Source organism: Drosophila pseudoobscura, chromosome X (assembly GCF_009870125.1).
Source record: "Drosophila pseudoobscura strain MV-25-SWS-2005 chromosome X, UCI_Dpse_MV25, whole genome shotgun sequence".
NCBI lineage: Eukaryota > Metazoa > Arthropoda > Insecta > Diptera > Drosophilidae > Drosophila > Drosophila pseudoobscura.
Genome location: NC_046683.1, coordinates 17,602,828 through 17,621,760, shown reverse-complemented (window position 1 = coordinate 17,621,760; position 18,933 = coordinate 17,602,828). Strand labels below are relative to the sequence as shown.

The window sequence follows — 18,933 nt, the reverse complement described above, 5'->3', positions numbered from 1 at the left end:
AACTAGAACTGGGCTGAATTATCTTGGCTGAGCGTTGAAATGGCAGTGACGGGTGTCAGCACGAAGATAGAATACCCGCAGATACGGCATCCAGCTTGGTCTTTGTTTTCGGTTCATCCTCGAGAGGCAGTCAGCCATGGATCTATCCCTAGTCTGGACCATATTGTTGCTTATCTCGGCGAGTGGGTGCGGGTGCGGGCGTCAAAACTTTTTGTAGGACGGCACCGAAAAAAAAGTTTCAATGTTGCTGATACTGATTCAGATCCGAACTCAGACTGGAGGCAGGCGGCAGGAGGCTCTCAGTGCAATTAGAGCTAAACATAAGACGAAGTTCGCCTTGGGCCCACTCCTCCTTCCTCCTTCCTCCTTGCCCCTTGTTCTCTGCCGCGGCGGTAAAGAGTCGAGTCGAGTCGAGTGGAGTTGAGACGGGAGTTTTGCATTTGAATGCCGCTTGTTAGTGGTGAGGTGTCGCCTCAGTTGGAGTTTGTCTGATGCTGGCTGCTGGAGTTTGTCAGTGCGAAAGAGATTCTCCGGCTCTGTTCTTCGGGAATTCGCTGCGTCTCCGCGACTGACTAATTTTTGTTGTATGTGATAGGTTTTGCTGCTATGAAAAGTGAAAGAACTGCAAAGACCAGCAAGGCTCCTTCTTCGTACCGTCCCATAAGCCTGCATTTCCATTCAGGTGTTACGTTCGTGAGACAAAATGTTAAAAAAATAATAAAAAAAATAATTAAGTAATCGAACGTTCGGTTTTAAACCCATGAAATATAACCTGAGGATATGTAACCAAAATCCGAAGTGGTTTTGGGTGTGACTATCTGTATAATATTTTGTTTTACTAATTGAAATATTGTGTGGTAATTTTCCAAATTTTTATTAGTATAGGAGATAATAATAAAGAAAAACATGACTATAACAATACCCTAAAATAATGGAAAAATTGGTCCTGGCTGATTTTAACAGGTTTTTACATTAAAGTTAAAGAAAATTAAAGTCTGTGTTGAAATTGGAACCTTTAAATTGATTTATAAATTAACATCTGCATAGAATTGAAATGAAAATGTATATTTTAATTGACTTGAAAAGTTTTCTATCATGGAAGAACCCATAGAAAGGTTTTGTGACATTTTGTTGTTGTATTATTCAGGAATCAGCTGAGAATATCCAATATTTATGGCGGTTAAATAGGATATTCCCTGAAAAGATTTTCCTAACAATATCTCAGCTTAAAGTACTTACATATATGTTATGTAAATACGTCCCAGATTATATTCCCACTTTCTGGTCCGGTCCACATCCACGGCTTCCCCAGTGTCCTGTGCAGTTTTCTTATACTAGTTTGGGGCTATGTATGTAAGCACATAAAAACGAAATTATTGTACGCCTTTCTGTCAGGTTCTGTAGGCCAGGGATCGATGGATCGATGCTCGATTGCCTGTTACCCTATATGTCCATGGTATGTGTATGTGTATGTGTATGTGTATGTGTATGTGTATATGTATATGTATACCAAGTGCAGACATGGTCAGACACTCGCACACACACCGATGAATGTTTTTGTGACATGACTTGGAAGTTGGCTACATTTATTTAAATCCCACTTACAGCCCATTTGTCGTATTAAATAAAACTTACAGGGACACATACGAGTCCGAGCACAAATACGGACGGAAACAAGGGACACAGACAGCAGATAGAAGGCAGTTGTCCGGCGGACACCGGACACCGGACACTGGACACTGGACACCGGGCATGGGATGCGAACGAAGGAGGTCAAAGCAATGCAAAGACAAAGTGCCAGCAAAACGAAACGTGCAAAGCAAATAAACACATAAAAGTCTAAATTTAATGCTAAAAGCTATTGAAGCATGTTTATGCCCCAAAATCGGACAGACAATGGCATCGGACGCCAAACGAAGCAGGATGGGGTGGAGGTATCGACGTGTGCTGAAATCCTTGGTATGGAGGCCTTCGACTTCCCAGACAAGATATCCACGTAGAAGCCCAAGGAGCTACATATATCCAGGGGCTTGTTACACCCTAGAAGAGGGTAAGCTTATTTTTCAAAAATCCTAGCCTATACATCTCTTATCCTATCAAGTACATATCTACATATCTGTCAGTTCCTGATCGAACTTTAACAATATTGTTTATATGATTATAGTACCTATGTATGTATTGGAAATTGAGGGGTATTAAGGACTTCGACTTCTTTTGACCATCTTATGCTTTGGCTTACATTGCTCGCCCCTCCCCTTAGCACCCTCCACCCAGTTCTCTTTTCCCTTTGGGTCATTTCCTTTCCCTTGACCTCTTTCCCTTTTTCGGTTCCATATGCGACTCTTTTTGTATTATGGTTCTTATGGATGACTTCGCCGCCGATAGCACTAGGCAACAAAATGTGACTTTTCTTTGCTTGTATCGTTACACACCGTTTGCTGCCTCTGCCTGAGTGTAGTTCCTTATTATTTCGGAATACGACCGTCTTTTTTCCACCAAAAATTGATCCTAGTATTCGTATTGCGAAATCACCAAAATTATAAATTTTGCATTCAAACACATAAAATTTCCCCGACATCGACATTCACTAGCTGTTCAGGGTTTTAAAGTTATTATGCAACAAAATTGGCAAGCAGTATGGGATCGGATTATATATTCTTTATCCTTTTTGTATGCTCTTGCTTTTGTGTTTCTCTTTGTTTCGACTAAGAAAATTGGGAATAAAATAAGAATACGGGACCACCGCTGATCTACGGTGAGCATTGTTTTTTATGTTGAAACAACTGTTCTACAAATCGAAGACAATACAATATAATATTTCGGCCAAAGTTTATATTCTAAATTGTACATATATTTATTTTCTTATTAGATCAGCAAAATACGGAGCTCACGTGGGTTGTCCACATCCTGGATGGACAACGAAAGGAAGTCTAAACAAAAACATAATGAATTAATCCATAACATTTCAGTGACGATTCAGTTTAAGTTCCCAAATGAGCCCGCGGAAAAGGGAAACAACTATCACATTTCGGAAATGTTCAAGCAAAGGATCTAATAAATCAAAAATAAACGAATCCACTTTTTCTACTACTTTTTGGCCAAATTCATCGCTCATATATATATTACTTTTTCTGCTAAAATAATCGCTTATAAAATTCATGATAAGTCATCGTGGGCCCGTACTGCAGGGAATAGCATTCACATCGATTTCACCTACGAATAGCTATAGCATAGAACCCTAAATGTTTGACCGAAATAATGGTAAGGTCTGGCAGGAACCGCAAAGTCAATCGGTCCCGCCCTAGTTTGGGAGTCAAAAATTCCAAGAAGGAGTATATTCCGTATATTCCGGTCAATAAGTTCTAGCCTAGATCGGTATGGGGGTAAGAGTCTACCAGAATCCCACTTGAGATTACTACCTTGTGGATCTTTACACTGTGGGATCCACACACACACAAGAATCAGATGTACAGTGTTTTAGTGACGTGACCCGCATTTCAAACTCTTTAGACCAAGACACCCTTGGCTTTATTTAGCGTTGCGGCAATATGGCTATTAAAACACGGATTGTGGTTGGAAAGGACCCCAAGGTCATTAGATCTTGAATAGGAGAGAATAGAAGGGAAAAGTTTAATTTTATAGTGTTTAAAAAAAGGAAGATTGTACCAGCATCACATATTTTACTCATTGAGGTCGAGTTATGGGACAGTCAGAGTAGGACAGAGTCGTAGGTCACTCATAAATTGAATGAACAGGAGCGGAACTTTCGGGGATTACAGTAACGACATTTGACAGATAGTTATTAGTAAACAAAACACGCTGTGTGCGATTTGAAAGATACGAGTACATCCAATTTAGAAGATTTTATAGGAAACCCTAATAAGGATCGTTTGTGGATCAGTAAAGTATGATTAAAGTCGGGCAGTCGAGAATATCGATGGTGATCGATGTCTAAAAGATGATATTAAGATAAAAGCAGATGCAGTATACGTATTTCAATTGCCTGGTAACTAGGTGCTCGAGCTGCTTTGGAATGGCGGATAGCTTTCCAATAACGACGTAGATCTCGATCCTGCTTTGAGGAGAGGAATAATCTGGACAAGAACACTTCAAAGATTGATTGAAATGAAAGGGCAAAAATAATCAGCACTTTGTCTGGACTCTACACTCTCTATAAGGAATGGAAGAAAAATGATCTCAGCATGAGGTAGATGGTTGGAATACGGGAATGGATGAACTGTACTTATGATGACGAATAGGTGGATTGAGGAGGCAAATAAGTTTTCAATAATTGGAATAACTTCTGTTTTACACCTCAAAATGGAAGGAAGGACGGAAGGAGGGAATATTCGAATAAACCTCAGCATCATACCTAGGAGGAATATAGGAGAAGGCCAAGGAGTAAAATTCCGTCCCAGTGCGGACTTCGGCTGCGATTGATTCAACGAATAACCTTCGCAATGACACACTTTTGAGAGTCCCAAATGGATAGCGTAGCCGTCTATTCCGGATTGTGGTTTATGTATTATTATTCGTAATTACACGAAAGTCATTTTGGTCTTATGTGATCTTGGCCAAGAACTAGAAGCCAGCCCCAAATGTGTTCTTTGACACTCAGAAAATCCACAGTTCGCTTCCTGGTCCTCCTTCTGAAGCCTTCCATGCGCCCGCATTTGGACAGCGATTCTCTCATTATTTATTTTCAGCTAATTAGCGGGTTTTTTTCTCCCACTTTGCGGCTTCTGCCACTGTCATACCCATACCCATACCCAGTTGCAAGCAGCCATTTGCTGGCACCAGAGGGGACACTATGTAAACATTTTTGCTGCAGAGAGAAAAGCTTTTCGCATCCATACACACACACACACACACATGCCCATGTGTGCCGTTTCCCAGGTGAGTCATGTTGCTAATTAGTTACGAATATGTGCGACAACCTCACACAGATACGCACCCCCCTCACACATGGCTTTATTGATACACTCCCGCACGCACACATATGCAATGCTAGCTGGAGCTCAAACGCTTTTGGCAGAAAGGACCAAGTTTCCAGCGCTTTGGGAGCTAAGCAGGCCGCGTACTCGTGCAGCGCTCCCCCATCCACTGCCTGGCCCCTCTGAGCGAGTGTCTGTGTGCGAGGGGCGTGGCGGGGCGGGGCTGAAGGTGTAATAGAATATCAAATAATATTTGTGTCACTCATAAACTACATACATTTTCGCATACGCAGAGCTTGGCACTTACGACGACGACATTGCACAGGCCAAACGCTGCGCTATCCGCCCCCCACCCAGCCACTTCCACTGCGATGGTCACATAATACCGGAAAACTTCCCTCCAGGATATGTTCGCCTTCAATCGCATTATAATGCGAAATTAAATACTAATCAATTCTGGATCCGGAAAATGACAAAAGCGCTTCGCTGGCTTGTTGTTGGCTGCTGTTGTTGCCCCCCCTGGCTGCCGGTCCTTTGTCAGAATTTCGTTTTAATAGGAAGTCTATTATAATGGAATGCTTCTTCGAGCCACTCCTCTTGAAATGGATGGATGATGGATGTCTCTATAATATTCAAGTAATATTCCCGAAAATCGTTCTGCCTCCTCCTTGGTAGTGAAGTGCAGTCAACTGTAGAATAAAGGACGTGGTTCTCAAGAGAAGAAAACCGTACTAGAGATGACGACAATATGTCGTATGCCATATGCAGTATGTAAATATTGATTAGAAGGCTAGGAGCTTAAAGAAAGTCGGGACCATCATCCCTTGATCCGCATCAATAGACTAATCGATACTGTCATGTTCGTCTTCATTGAAGTCGAGATCTCAAGAGCCCGTCGCGTTCCTGAAAATTACATAGATGTAGGACCAACAATCGAGCAAAATTATAACTAAACCGAACTAAAAGGCCTAAGCATTCATTCAAAATTACAAATTCTAATTACGGGAAAGGTACGAGGACTGTTAAATAGGTCCGTGACTTGTGAACTTCCTGCCCCGTAACTGATAAGGCAACACTGCTTCTGCTAACAGGCATTTGTCAGTTGACTTCCGTAGGAGTTGAAGATTCTGCGTCTGCGTTTAGTTTAAGTTTGACAGCCTTTGATAACAGACTTCCTAATAATCACTCAAACTGAGGGTAAGTTGCTATGGGAACTTTGGTTGCCTTAATTTCGGTAGACGTCCTGGACGCCCAGTTGGGGTAGCGAGAGATTCTGGGTGCCATAGGCATATCAAACGGCTGCTGCCGATTTCAAATAATCACTGCGGTATGAGTAAGCTTTCCACAATTGACCTCAAGGGCAATCGTGTGACAACAAAACGGAGGAGACAACGGTATACAGCTCCTAGTTGATCTAATAGGAATCGTGAAGTATATAAGGCTCAACCATAACGGGCTATCTACGTCACCTTTGATGAAGTTGTGCATACAAATCACACAAAGCCATTTTCCATTATTTGATGTACGTTTGATGTGCACACACGGAGGAGTAGTGAGGAGTTTTGGCAAAAGATGACGTTCCAGGGTTAAGATGACACTCTCAAACTAGCACCCCAATTAAGGCCGCGCAAAGCCTGATTCTAGACGATCCTGGTGTACTTTGTATTGAGGGAACCAACCACTCGAGAGTATTTTACTACCGAAGGCCACTCATTAATAAAGAGTGAAAAAAGCAAGGGGTCTAGATGTCTGCCCGATGGTACTCCAGAAGTAACCTTAACTGGTGAATATAGGGAACAAAGGGAGCTAGAAATCCATCTAAGGAGGTTGGTCGGAGACCCTAAAAGGTCAAGTTTTTGTGCTAAAGACAAGTGGTTTACCGAGTCGAATGCCTTACTGAAGTCAGTTTAAATAACTTCCGACTGGCCAGCAGCAGCAGAACAGCGGGGCAACCACTTAGCCGAGGCGCCCAAGGCGCAGCTTGCGGAGGACTCGATCCGGCGGTTTCAGACGCTGCTGCGTCCGTTGGAGCCGTGCCCACTGGTGTTGTGGTCCAGCCGACCTCAAAAAGTCATCGTCCAATCATAAGGAGAAGGTCAAGGACAACAGCGAAAGCAAAGTCTGGGTCACCAAAGCCATTCGCCCTTGCGCCCATATGTTAAGGCACCACAACCAGCTGCCCTGTCCGACATACCAAAAACAAAACCAAAGAAACTTTGATCTTGACATTTGATAAGTTTGTAAGAACACCATAAAACACCAACTGCAAAACGATGCCAGGACGGTGAATAAGGTTTTAGATGTAATCGTGAGTTGAGCACGATATTGGGCCATTCGTTGTGTCTTTCAACACAACAGAGTGCAGCACATAGATAAGGTAATGCGATCTAGGACGTACAGGGCATTAGGTATCTGCCACCAAAAGATGTCCTTACAGGACCACATCTGCATTTTGAATATGATGCAGCTTCTCTACTGCTACTTTAAGAGCACCTAAGTGCGCTTGATTTTATGTTTCATGTATCATATTTATCATAGGGAGAAAGGGTTTGGCACACAGTACACGACGATTCCTATGCCCTCCAATCCATGCAGCATGATCCAGCCCCATTGGAACTGAACTTTCTACAACCGAATCCCTTCATAACCACGGACTGGCAAGAGGCTGGTAGGGCACATATACCACGTCATCCCAGGGTAGTCATTAGGGATGATTATTGCAAGTTGTGGTTTCGAAAAGATGATATCTTTCAACTACCCGATGGCTACACAAATATATACTTCATCACTCCTTTGGTGCGGGAAAGTGAACGGCATTTTATGGCTGGCGAGCTCTATACCGACTTGGTGGAACTTAGCATCGCAGAGCAATTATATCCAGCTTTAGAGGCCGGTCTGTTCTATAAAGAGATTGGTCCTGCGTGTTGATGGCTACAGTCAGAAACTACTTCTTTTGGTGAAAATAATCATGCAGGTGATGTGCCGTCTTAAGGTGGATCCAGCTCCAGTGGTTCCCCTTAAGGACCTCAAAAAGCGTTCAATGATCTCATAAGTGGAGGGAATTTCAATCATGACTTGATTTTAAATGTCTTAGAGAACAAACGATTTTTTCAATAGATAAAATAACCAACAAAATAACATCGAGCACTTCAAGGATAAGTTTCACAAAAAGATGAAGGTCCAAGGACTCGTACAGGGAAACTTTACTCAAGAACAAGCGCTTTAGGCCATGCTACTAGTCCTTTCCACTTTCAATAGCCAAAAATTATATAAACCATCCTGACTGGAAAATAGCTGAGTGCAGATACCACACGGATCGTATTATTTGCGGGTGAAAGCCTTAAACCACAAAGATACGAATACGATTATAACAAACTACTATCAAATGGGAAATAGAGCTTTTGGGAAATGCCGATGAGTGATTTAAAAACAACCTATGTATGTGTGTACCCATTGGCTATCGCAAATCCGAAGTCTACTAGAGAGTCGGAAGAAGCATCTAGAGAGCACATTTAATACCGGCTGGACCTATCACTATATAAGTGAGGTATTTTGATATCTGTCTTGTAAAAGGGACGAATTGATTTGATGCCTAATGTGAGGAGGCCTAATGTTGGGTCTCTCCGCGATCTCTCTCATCTCATGAGAGATGGAAAAAACATAAAGAGAAAGAGAGGAACCACGGCCGCTAGCTCTGTCCTAATGTTAAAGGCAGGCTAGCTAGATGGCCGGAGAGTTGTATACCCTGTCTGTCGGAGGGTGGAGAGAGTTGGTTAAATCTTCTAAATATGTAAGGCCTGTTAGGTATAATCTGAATCTAATCAGAAACAATATTTGATTTCAAATAAATTATTGGTAGAGTCTAGTTCTGAGACCCAATCCTTATCGAGGCAAAGTTCCCTTGTAGTAAGTATCCCATGCTGTGAATATCCTTCCAAAAAAGTTGTGCGCCACTAGAACCACCTAGGGTACATCCCCACAGACACAGCTGCTTTGGTAATTAATTAAGCGGCCTTGTGATGAAATTGACGCCATTTGCTACAGCAGTCAAGCAAGATGGGAGTTTGGCAAGTGCGGCAGGAGCCGAGGGGAGGTTGGGCTGCGGTCAGTAGCTGCTGAGGAGAGACAGGTGGCCGGCAGCTTGGCTCAAAGAGTGGCACACTTGAGGGCATACTTAACGCCTGTTTGGCCCTCTTCAAACAGACACTTCTGCCGACCAGAATGGAAATGTTTATTTTCCTCTGTCTGTGGCTGGCCAAGTTCCACGTCCATCAGTGTCTGTTTAGCGAGCGATTTGATGAAATTATTTTCTGTTTTCCTTCCCTTGGCTCCCCTTCACTTCAAGCTTCCTCTGGCGTTGCGTGCCAGTGTGCCTTACTGGTTTCGTTTTAACAAAGTGCAAAAAACTTTGGAGGCGCCTCCGAGTGCAGATTAAATATGCAGGCCGCACTTTTCAGTGCCTTTGTGATCATAATCGCCTCGACCCACGATGATAGGGACCACGATGATTCTCCTCACCGGGATAACGACGATTATAATGAGCATCCACTGATGAGCTCTTCCCTCCCGCTGCGCCCACTAAAAAGTTTAATGCATTTCAAAGACAATTTTCCATTGGAGAAGCTGGTTTGGGCCGGGTGTCTAACTTTTCAGCAGCTTAAACTTGATAATGCTTTTTATTAAATTAATCAAGTTCCTGGCTGCGCGGCCGCCAACCATTTGCTGACATTGTCGCCATCGTCGCCATTTTTGTGCGTTCCCAGTAATGCTCTTACCTGAAAAAAAAAGAAAGAGAGACATCAAATGGATTAATATTTATTTGAAATACTTTGTACTACGTATGTACATATACGAAATATTTGTAACAGTTAATAGCGCATAAGTTGGGCTGCTTTCGGCATAATCTCAAATATAAACCTAATATCCCCTATACTAGTTTATAATTTATTTCACTTCTTTTGTCCTCCTTTCAACTAATGCGCTACTATATGATTAGAATTTCATAATACTCTATCGTTTTCCATTTTTCAGATACTGTTTTTTATTCCGTTCATCTCTCTCTCCCTCTCTATCTTTTGGCACACCAACACCAGTCGTTTTATGGTCCTTCCCACCGCCAGAGGGCGCACACCGAACGAGGAAGAGAGTGTGGGTGTGTTCGCGGGTCTGGGGTTTGCGTAGCCCCTGCAGTTTTATTTGTTCCTTCTGGCTAAAATAATAATCCGATGTGATACACACATCCACTGTCACCAAAAATCTAATACATGCACCCCTATGTATACATAAATGTATATATAGTCCACGGGAGTTTTATAGCTTATAAGATTCAAAATCGTTATCCCGCTTCGTCTTATCTATTCAGCAAAAGTGCCCCTTGAACCAGATCCGATCTGTAGTTCTCTTCCGATCTTGTTCCCGCATAGTTCTTGTTCGGCGAACTAGCTTACTCAAGTTACATTGTAGTGTGCAGTCTTTGCCAGTGAGTTAGGGCCAGAGCCTGTTTAGGCTCTAACTCCGACGGTGGCCAATAGATGGTTTTTTCTGACCTCATGTTGATAGGAAGCTAGGTTCGAATGCGCGCATTCTTGCTGTGCTCGGGTCCAGCTCGTCGGATTGGTCGGGGTTCTTTCTCCCCTAGCTACACAGTTTTCCTGACACAAATCAATATAATGCGCTTCAAAAAAAAAAAATAAGCAGGATCTCGACGTTAATATCAATAACCAATAACAAAAACTTATTTCCACTCTGCGCCGATACGCATTTAGAAAACGCTTAGAAAAAGTGTAGTTCGTCTTCTGTCTGATGGAGGGAACAGCGGTGATATATGTCCCTAGTCTTTACCCACCCAACCATGACAAACGCGTTTACATTCGGGCGTTGTCCCAATTCAAAGATCCAACATCTTCTAGTGCATTTTGAGGGAGATAAGCATAAGTACTTGACGGACGGAGATAATATTTAGTTTAGGCAGACATATTCATGATTACAAATTCCTTTTATTTTTATGTTAAATGTCCCTAACCATGTGAGATTGTATTGATATATATATTTTTTTTACATTAATTACAGATATAATCCGATTCCTTACATTTACAAATAAACAAAAATATACAGACTTCCTTCTTCTTGGATCAGCAAAAAAAAACTTAATTATTTGAGCATTTGAGGGGGGTAATATTCTTTCAAATCAGTATATATATATCTACTTCAACAAACTTACGCCTGCATTGGTGTATAGACATTGTGGTTTCAGCCACTAGTGGTACTCACAGTAATTGGTTAAACTCATCGGTGTATCGTTGGGCCCAAGATGACTTTGACGGATTCATTTGTATGCACTGTGTAATTTAGAGGTTGGTCAGTATAAATGTATGTATATATATAAAGAGAAACACATTATCCCGAACTCATATTGCTCAGTTTTCAAAATCGTCAGTTACGTTACAAATTTACTCATTGGAGGAAGCTATTTAGTTACTACATTAATCAACACAATGATAAACGAGATATGAATATGTGGATCTAATCAGCTGGTTCTTAGAGCAGCAGCGTATAGATTTTTATGTGATAGTGATAAAGGCAAACGGGAACTTGCACTTGAAATTTAATTTGAGAAACACGGGAATCAAAATAAACACAAATCTGCTGACAGCAAGAGTGGTTCTGAGGCAATGTGGTTTAGGCTAGCCTAATTACTCAATCCTTTGTAAGTTTTCGTAGGTTGGTGACGATTATGTCCTCCGGCTTTTTTTATGAGATCGGCAGGTTCAAACTGAAATTCGGACGTCCAGCAGTGGTGTATGGTGGTTGGTCTTTCACGAGCCGTAAATGATTTCCGATATTGAGCTAGCCCAACGTCAACGGTTCAGCCTTCACTTTGCCGCCGTGGATGTGCACTGCACTAACTCCCAAACGGTCAGCTTGGTTGTTTTAGTAGTTGATACCGTAGATTGGTTGGCCGGCTTGGCTGTATTAAGATTTTCCAGTACTCCTATCCCTAAATAAAACTGTGTCAGAACCTTATCTTTCCACGGTGGACTAACGTACCTTTGCTTCTTTCAAGAATTTCACTTTATTTTCACTTTTCCCTCGGGTAGTTCAGCTAACGCCACTCTTCGGATTTATTAATCCATATAAACAGCGGATGATTAGATAATAGTGAAAAATTGGAAGTTATGTAACTCCACGTGTCTTCACCATTCACTCTGCGATTGCGAAAATCACGAAAATCTATATATACGTGTGCCGTAAGTGAAACTATGCAGGGGAATGATTTCACATGAATAAAGTCTATTCGCCTGTACCTATTGCATGCCTAAGCTGAGCTTTAAGCTTTAACATAACTGTGCAATCGGATGATCTTCTGGATCTCCTGCATTCCACCAATTTCTTCGAGCTATGCTAGCGAGGGCGGTATGAAAAGTATCTTTCTAGAAAGTGTACCTAAAGTGTACCTTGTTCGACCTTTTCCTTTCTTTTTTTTTTTTCTTTTGATTTTCGAATAGTTGGACACTACAACATAGAAAATCACAAACCGACATCTGAAATAAATAGATTACATAATGCCAGAAATATAATTCATCCAACATTTTGGAGCCCAAAAACCATCTAAAAGAGTGGATTTGTTGTTTTTTTGGCCATTAACTAGTGCAACCAACCAATCGTTGAACTTCCCGTCAGCGTCTTCATCGCCCCATTCTACATACATATGTACATATGTACGCCGTCGAAAACGTCAACCACTTTCTGAGCTCCCATAATGAAGACGTCGCGATCTGGTGCACTTTGCCAAATGAATTGCTGCCTGTTTTGTGGGGAGCTGAATCACACACTCGTACACCCGTACACCCGTACACTCGTACACTCGCACACAGGGAGCGGGGCTCGTAAAGTTACTTTTTGAAACAGGTAATGCAGCCGCAGCCAGCTCTTTCAGTGCGCCATCCCCGCCTCGGCTCGTCTACGAGCTGAGGTTTCCTCGGTTTGATGGGTTTTTGTGGTTTGTTTGCAGCACTGTGGCAGCTCTGGCCCTGTCGTCAGCGACTCTGTCTCAGATTGGGCACGGGGATGGGAGGAGCACCGTTTCGATTTCCATGCCAGAATGCGGCTTCATTTGTCAATACTGGATTGCTTGTGGAGTGCTGGCGTTGCTCTGGGGGCTGCCTTTGACAAATGTCAGCGTGCCTGACAATGATGGATGCAAAAATCTATCTGGCAAAATAAAAATGTCACAGCGGGAATAAATACAAATAAATGCAATTCCACATCAAATGAAGGAAATCAACTGCCAGTCAGGATGTCAAAACGGAAGTTGAACTCCACCAACCCCCCTGCACCAGCACAATGTGGCAACTTTATTTGCTGAGGTCGGGCCGTCAGTTTGGAGGCTTAGCATGGCCTAGCGTTACTACTGGAAATCAGTGCACCCAACAGTGCCCAGGTCAAACAGGTACAGGCTTTTCCCCCGAATCTTAAAGAAATTTGATTCCATGGGCAAATGAAAACAATAAGGATCGCTGATTGCTTTATCGATTGGCATTATCGAGTTCATATATTTGAATGCTTAGTCGTCCATTCAATCCATTAGGCAACAATGAGAATTATAGCACATACATAATTGTAGTTTATTAAAAAATAGTTTTGTGTATGTTTGTCTTCGTTCATTTCAATGGGTTTCATTAGCGATCTGTGGGCTGCTCAGTAAAATTTCCATCTGTCCTAGACAATGATTCTCCAATGTAAATTTGCAAATAAGAACATGAAAATATTGTAGGCCGCTGCGAAATCGGTAGGAAGGATTTTAGGAAGGATATTGCCAAAAGGTGCCAAAAATTCAGAAAAATAAAAAATATCTAGAAGTTTCCTTTTGTTGTATATTTTATTCGAATAATTGGGTAAGTTTTTCATCGTTTTCCTATGGGAACTATTTTAAGATGTTCCAATATAGGGCTGCCAAATTAATATTCGAACCGAGATTCCCATATATGTATGTAGTCGCGCATGATAGTATTTTTTAGCCTCCTTAAGAAATATAATTAAATATATGTATGTTTTAGCTGACCCAGATAAAGTTTTTCTTTCGTTTAAGTTCTCCTTGAGCCAAAACAAATAAGCTCGATGGTTTTCGCCAACTGACATCGTTTGGCCTTGCGATTTTCTTGTTTTTGCTACGAATTCTTGTCTAATAGGAAATGGAACGCGTTTGAATTCAATTGGCACGTCTATTGGAATTATTGGAATGCATGGTAGCATGCTTCGAGCAGTACAGTGAGGTATGGACCAGCGGAGCCGAACCTTGATCCAAAGTGCATTTGAACATTTTTAGAATGTAAATGAAATAAACTGCGAAAACTCCAACGCGGCCAAGAAATTAAAGGTCAATAAAAACACATTTCCATATACCTTTGTCCCAATATTATTTTCTAAAAATACTGAAACTCTTCTTATTTAACCGATTGGGCAGAAGCTCATTTTTTTGAAATTTGTATTGTCATGCTTTCCTTTACTATTATCTCCTATGTACATATATTAAAGACGATTCTCGCTAAGCATATTGAACTATATAAAAAAAGTGGCATACAATTTTTTCACTATCGTTTAACGGGATATTTTTGTGACCTTTTCTTTTTTTAAGCCCAGAAATTTCTGTTCCGTGCGACAAAGGTTTAAACTAAATTGAAATTTAAACTTAAACTACATTAACGCACAGCTTTTATCCGAAATTTTCATCAATATATTGCCTCAACTTTCGCTGAAATCTGAGTTTAAAGTGATCGCCGCGAAAACCATTTATATTTTCGTCCCGTGCGAAAAATGGAAAAATGTCGAACACGAATAGTGGCCCTAAATCGAATTTAGCACCAATTATACGGCTAACCAAGAGTTACTTAAAAGTAGAAAATAATATAGAAAATCCGTTGTATTTTTACTTTCTTGATACTTGATATGTGTACGATTGTCAACAGTGTGGGACATCTTGGAAATGCCCCTATTTAGTGTAGTAGAACTTGTATTAATTTTGGTTTCTAATAGTCTTTCTTATGTATGCATTAAACGGCCAAGTGTTTTTTAACGGGGGCCTATGGGATTCAATGAATGGACTGGCTGGGCCTCTTAAAACACCATTGCATGCTTTGTGGTCCTGTGCCTGTAGCTACACATGTATGTTGATATGTGTGAACATATGTTTGTATGTGAAGGAGTGCTGCCATTATTGCCACCCTCGTTTCGGGCACGAACATTAAATGTTTGCCAACAATTGTGCCTCAGAGATTTAAAAGCCGATTCGGTCGAAAATGTATTTTCCTTAATATTTAGTGTGTGTGGCCGGGGGAGAGGTTGGGACGGTATACTAAGGGGTGTGTGTGTGTGTGTGTGTGTGTGGCTAATAGCTTACAAACTAAGGCCGCGGCTTCTTTGGGTCCGAGTGTAACTTGAATTCGGTCCATGAATTCGTGGAGATGCCTAGCCGGCACATTGTCCACTTATAATAATCACACAATTTACACGCATTTTGTGTCATCGCAATGTGACTGAGTGCGGAAGAGGGGGCCGGGCCAAATATCTGTATATAAATGCCAGGCACATACCAACTGCTGGGCCCGGGAATGGCAATGGGGCAGTAAAGCGGGGGTAAACTAATGCGGCTGCTTGTTAAGCAAAGTGCCGTCATCTATTAAATAATGTCCCCAGACCTTGGGAACCCACCAACCCGGCAACCCAGCAACCCAGCAACCCACACAACTTACCAAATGAACTCCACTCAACCGAATGGCGAACCCAAAGAAGTCCGAAAATGGCAGCTCAGAGGATCCTGCGAGCAACAAATGAGGCCGGAGCCCAGGCAATTTTTATCAGCTCTCTTGATGAACATAAACACTCGTATTCAACATGTTTCCGGCGACGTGGCTGCGGCTGCGGCGCAAACGGGAACGTACTACGTAGCATTTGTGACAAATGTCTGACATTCCCACCACTCCCACGGGCCCCAACCATTTTTGCATAGCTGGGCACATTGGCCCTGTGTATCCGTATGAAACGGCAAGGCGGAGGCAATTTATACCACAATTTAATATGTCTGTATAGATGTGTATTCTTCAGTCGAGTTGATCGAGCCGTGTACGTCTGCCTCTCTGACTACGAACTATGACTATGTCTCAGAGACCTTATCTGCAGAGCGAAACGGGATAACAAAGCAACTAAGAATTTCTTGATCTAGTTCTTCACCGCCAATAAGTCCATGTCTAAAATCTTTTAGATATGGATATATAAGATAACAATTTTCCGATAAGTGAATGAACAACACATCCGGATGTAAGTGGGAGAGTAGAAAAACTCATGAAATATAAGAGATTTTTGCACGTCGAAGTGTTACCAAAAGTTACTATATAGTAACAAGGCACATTTTTTTTCGTAATTTTTCATGTTTTCTTTAGATAAGTATTTTTTTTAAGTTTCATAATTTAGTTCCGCCAAAAGGTCCCTAATGGCAAAAAATTCTAATTTTTTCCTATATTATTTTGCAATTTTATTGAGCGCTTACTAATTTACTAAATTTACTTATAATTTCATCAACTTTTTCGGCATTCTTGATACAAGTTTTTCTCCAAAGACTCTCTAATGTTTTCAACTATTTAAACAAAAACCTGGAAAATTGGCCCAATCTCGGCTGACGGTATACAATGGACTTACAACTTGAAAAACAGAAGAGGCTTATATATTTAAAAGCGTAAAATATTAAAGCTCAATACTTCATACAAAATCACATAAAATAGAGATAGTCCTACCCAATTCGCAGAGTTTTGCCATTTTGTACCAAAACGTCATATGTTGGATCATATCACATTGATAATTATACATTTTTGTTGGCGACTATATGTTACACCTAATAACTATTGAATTTTTTGCTTACAAATTTAACTTTTTCATTGTTTATGAAAATTTTGTCGTACTAATGTGACATAACGGTGGAAGGAAAGGTCCGAATAATTCTAAAACTTCATTCGAAGATAGTGATCTGGCCTGGATTTGAGCTTGGGGTCACCTGGGTTGGCCGAGCCACCTTCAGCCTCCTTAGTCCCGACACTGTTGCCAATCTCTCGCCACCCAGATATTTAGGTATTCATTTTCTCAACTGACTGAAGGCATTCACTTATCATCAGTCTATCTTTTTTCCACCTTTAGCAATATTACCAATATTCTAGCCATTTCCATACCGCACTTTCTGTTACACTTCTCTCTCCCAAGTCTCGACAACAAAAGCTAGCGTTAAATCTCTCACTCGCTCTTTCTCCTCGAACCAACGAGTACCATCCGGACGTAAATTATGCTCTTCATTATAGCTATAATAATAGTCCTTTTTAGTATGTTCAAAACAGATTTTCGTATCTCAAAGTGATATCACAGGAGTCCGCACACGAAATTGAGAGTTAAACAGGACTTTATGGATTTTTAGATCTTCAACAGGTAGTAACAATGATATTTTCTTGACCTAGACTAATCTGATAGGACTACTGATACTACTAGGTCACAGTTCTAGTTAGTATTAAGCTCTCCATCTTATATACCACACTTGCCCATAGAATATCTGTTTGAAATGAATGGTGCGAAGTATGAGGCATGAATTCAATTAAGAGCATCGATGGATGGCACCACCTACATACCCATTTGGTATAAATGTATACGTTTAGATGGACTTGAGGCTCCCCATCAATATATTAGTCCCGACAGCCCCAGGGAACGGGAATGCCACAAGCAAGAGCGAAAAATAAATAAGCAATAAACGATGCTACTTAAAGGACTCACTGCCACCGACACCGACACCGTCACCGTTCGCAGCAAGTGGCCCAGGCTCCCGGTTCCTTTGTGGGAGACCTTGAAACGCTTTAATGAGCAGGAGCCTCCGTGTTCCTTTCGTTTTTCCTTTTCTTTTTTTCGTCTTTGTCTATGTATTTCACGCTGCTGACAGAAACAGCTCTGTCGCATTTGTTGATTCTATTTCTGGCTCGAACCACGGCTAACGGCCCACGGCCCACGGCCCACGTGACCACGCGCTGTCCATAAATACAAGCCATTGTCCGACTGCGACCCATCCTCACTCCTTGTGCTCGCAAAATGTTATATTTGCTTACTATTTGCTAAGCTGCTGCTAAGTGTGTGATGGATGACTCGTGTTATCGGCACTCGTCATAAGGCAAATCCTTCATTGTCATTGCGTGGTTCCCGACTGCGTGGCCCGGACCCGAGGCCGATGACCTTGGACGCAGTCTGTCCGGACCTCTGCTGCTGCTCTGACCTGGCTGTTGCCTAATTACCAAATGCCCCGACTGTCCAAGTCCAGAGATGTGCGCTTTCAATCAATTGAAGTCATTAATTAGCGTCGGCAGATCTCACCAAATAAAGGCGCAATTGAATCTAGGATCAGCATATCGGTCCAAAACGAGATGCATGGGAACAATCAAATAGCGGACCATATCGAAAATTCCCTCACAACGTACCAACTCCTACAATAACTCCTGTCGTACCCGTTCTCCGTTTATGACCGTCTTTGGGTCTCCCATGACCATTGTGTCTTGGATGAGTGTTTTTCAACATTCTGACTACTGTGAAGTCTCTGTGAATATGTTCCTCAGTCTCTTCGTTGTTTAGCCTGCTCTGAAGGGAGGCCCATGATGCAAAGATTCTTCGGTTCTCTTACCTCTAGTCCTATCCAAGAACCGCCTACTATGCCTACCGCAGAATGGTTTGCTCAGCTCTCAGCTTTAAACAATATACTCCCATAAACCATCCTTTTCGTATACAGGCTTAGGGTTTCCAAAGGCAGGGCCGAGCCTCTGCTCTTGCTTCCCCGTTCTCCCTCTCGTCCACAACCTCATCACCTGGTGCCGGCAGGTCCAGGCGCTCATTGTCGTTTCACACTGTTGGTCGCTTCGTTTCCTTTCCCTAGCATTTTCAAACTAGCCCAGACTTCACCCAAAAGGCAGTCAGCCCTTCTAGTGCG

At 41.9% G+C, this 18,933-nt stretch overlaps 1 protein-coding gene and 1 long non-coding RNA gene across 3 annotated transcripts in view; both read right to left on the bottom strand.

Annotated features, from left to right (window-relative positions):
* vex (somatomedin B and thrombospondin type 1 domain containing protein vexed) overlaps positions 1–18,933 on the bottom strand; it is a 113,690-nt gene that overhangs the window by 51,153 nt on the left and 43,604 nt on the right. The gene's annotated exons all lie outside the window — the stretch shown is intronic.
* LOC117184373 (uncharacterized) lies at positions 10,524–12,431 on the bottom strand. The gene is made up of 2 exons (XR_004469688.1): positions 11,631–12,431; positions 10,524–11,272 (listed from the first exon to the last, which is right to left on the bottom strand). It is a non-coding gene; the product is annotated as an uncharacterized lncRNA (long non-coding RNA).